This window comes from Harmonia axyridis, chromosome 5 (genome assembly GCF_914767665.1).
Source record: "Harmonia axyridis chromosome 5, icHarAxyr1.1, whole genome shotgun sequence".
Classification (NCBI taxonomy): Eukaryota; Metazoa; Arthropoda; class Insecta; order Coleoptera; family Coccinellidae; genus Harmonia; species Harmonia axyridis.
The window spans coordinates 24070308-24073399 of NC_059505.1; the positions used below are offsets into that span (position 1 = coordinate 24070308).

The following is a 3092-nucleotide window of genomic DNA, read 5'->3' on the forward strand; positions in this document are numbered from 1 at the left end:
TTAGATGGTGGGATATTGATTTTTATTGGATTATATATTTGGGATATATAAAATGCAGTGTATTCACTAATACACAGATGATGATAATAATCGTTTATTCTCAAGACACTCTAAGTTTAACTCTATCTCAAAAGCAAGTACAGTTCACAAGGCAAAACGGAAGGACCTGACAGAAGTCAGGTTGGAAGAGACTGTCACTCTAAAGTCTTGTGCCTGACGTTCGCTCTCGACCATCGAAGGTCCATTCTTGTTTTCTCTCTCGATGGCCTCGCCACGCGCAGACTCGTAGCGCCACCGCACGACATGCAATAACACTATCAAGTGTAGGGTTGGTTGTCTCTCTCGTAATCTGTTCGGATGAAGTAATATTGTAACACTCCCTCCCTTCATCGAACTACAACCAGCATTCTCCACTCCAAGTCTAATCTATAAACAGAACTCAATTAGTTTATACTCTAGTCCCTAGAAATACTCTGAAAACAAAAATTCAATGAGTTAGTGTTAAATCATTAGTTTTTGAGTTAATCTCTTATGACCGTCTGATGGTAAAGGTTTTATCATTAAGTCATCCACATTCTCCTTGGTTGAAATCCATCTCACTGTGATTGTCTTTACTTCAACACATTGTTTTATGAAATCACCATGTGTTTCAGCCATATGTCTTCTAAGTCCAGATTTCTCTCTATGTAGTAGGTCGTCATTTATTACCTCTAAATGATCATCAAATACTTTTAGTTTGGGACTACCATCTTTCTTGGTGCAGTCTCTAGCGGAATTTTTATCACACCAGACTGTTGTAGGAAACATCAGTTTTCCTATCACAAATCTAAGTACCTTGTCAAGAATTATTAATTCTTGATAGGCATTATTCATGGTTAGGTATTCGGCTCTACAAGTGGACAATGTGACATAGGTTTGATTATGGCTTCTCCAAGCTATTACATCTTCAAACAATCTAATAACATACCTTTCAGTTGATGACAAGTCGGTATGGTCTCTAAATGTTGCATCGGTAAATGCCTCTAAGTATTAAGTTTGAGCGGTGAATTTAAGACTTAAATTCGCAGTACCTTTCAAATACCTGAAGATTCTCTTTACACCTTTCCAATCAGCTTCGGTCGGCTTCATTTGTTTTCTCGTTAAATAGTTAACAGCAAACGTAGTGTCTACCATTTGATGGATGCATTAAGCTACCAATCGCTTCTCTAGAAGGAACTCTTTTCATCTCTAGTTTATCTGAGTCATCTTGTAACTTCTCTGATTGATTTCTCTTAATCCTATTTTCAATCTGTCTGGTTACCATAGGAGTATTTTGAGCATTGCAGTCATTCATATTTAATCTATCTAATATATTCATGGTATAATTTGATTGATTGATTTATATACCTCTCTTCTCGGTTTCTCTTTATATTTATATCATTTCTCCTCTAAGTATACTGGGTGTCCGGGGAATAACTGTACATACTCTTACCAGAGATAGAGTTGGACTAGCTGATTACTGATTGACTGTAAAAAATTAATTTCTGGATTGCCCTAGAAAGATACAGGGTGATTTTCCAACTTCATGGAAATACTTAGACCATCATAAAATCCAAACTTATTGACGAATAGTATTGAAACTTGGGAGATTATTGGTACATGCTAAGGTCGAGTCAGAACGATATCAATTATTTCATTATTCCAGGGCCGGACTCATTAATCTTCATTTAAATTGTTCAGGGTAAAAAAAACACTTTGTATTTCGAATTACAAATAATTGATTTGCTTTTTAGAAAGAAGCTAAATTAAGCTTCAATTTGCGGTATCGCTTAAAGTTGTCACATCAACAATTATTTTTTTATGAATTTTTGAATTTGGATAAAGTTCGAAAAATTGAATTTTTCAACATGAAGAGAACTGAAAATCTCATGTTTGAATATAAAATGCGAAAGTATTAGTAGAAAATTTTCAAAAAAGTTCAGAGCTTTAATAAGCACATTCGATAACGAAACAATAACAAATGAATCAAACTAAAATACATTGAAGAGTACCTAATAAAAACGAAAATAGGAACGAATGAATTGCAGAGTCAACGTTATTTCAGAAGTGGTTCGAAATGAAAACCATTAGCTTGTATGTTCAAATTGGATACAGCCTTGCGAATCATATCGCCATTATTCCTTAAAATATCGCAACAGTTGATAATTCTGTTCATCAGTTGTTCTCTTGACTGGATTTCTTCAGAATATACCATATCCTTCAATTTTTCCCATGAAAAATAATCTAGCGGGCTGAAATCTGGAGATTGAGGAGGCCATGGAATAGGTCCTCCTCGACCTATCCACCTATTTGGATAGGTATTGTCGAGGTAACTTCTCACTTCCAAACCAAATTGAGGTCCAGCTCCATCATGCTGGAAATAAATTCCTCTAATGTTTATTCCTTGTAGCATGCCAGGTAAAATATTTTGTAAGAAATCTAGATAAATCGCACTTGTAAGGCGACCGTCAAAAAAAAGAGGCCCAATCAAATGTTTGTTTATCATATTGGATAGCAAATCACAGAGTCACTACAGTACAGAACAATATTCAATGATGAGGCTCAATTCACCAGAGACGGTGTTCAATATTCATAACTCGCATATTTGGGCCGAAAATAATCCACACAGTATAAGACTGAGAAATTCACAACATGAATTTTCAGTAAATGTTTGGTGTGCTGTGATAAACAAACATTCGATTGGGCCTCATTTTTTTGACGGTCGCCTTACAAGTGCGATTTATCTAGATTTCTTACAAAATATTTTACCCGGCATGCTACAAGGAATAAATATTAGAGGAATTTATTTCCAGCATGATGGAGCTGGACCTCATTTGGTTTGGAAGTGAGAAGTTACCTCGACAATACCTATCCAAATAGGTGGATAGGTCGAGGAGGACCCATTCCATGGCCTCCTCGATCTCCAGATTTCAACCCGCTAGATTATTTTTTATGGGGAAAATTGAAGGATATGGTATATTCTGAAGAAATCCAGTCAAGAGAACAACTGATGAACAGAATTATCAACTGTTGCGATATTTTAAGAAATAATGGCGATATGATTCGCAAGGCTG

The 3092-nt window shown here is 35.7% G+C and overlaps 1 long non-coding RNA gene across 1 annotated transcript; it reads right to left on the reverse strand.

Moving 5' to 3' along the window:
- Positions 1-615: 615 nt before the first annotated feature.
- LOC123681192 lies at positions 616-1380 on the reverse strand. Its single transcript, XR_006747649.1, has 2 exons — positions 968-1380; positions 616-889 (listed from the first exon to the last, which is right to left on the reverse strand). It is a non-coding gene; the product is annotated as an uncharacterized LOC123681192 (long non-coding RNA).
- Positions 1381-3092: the final 1712 nt, after the last annotated feature.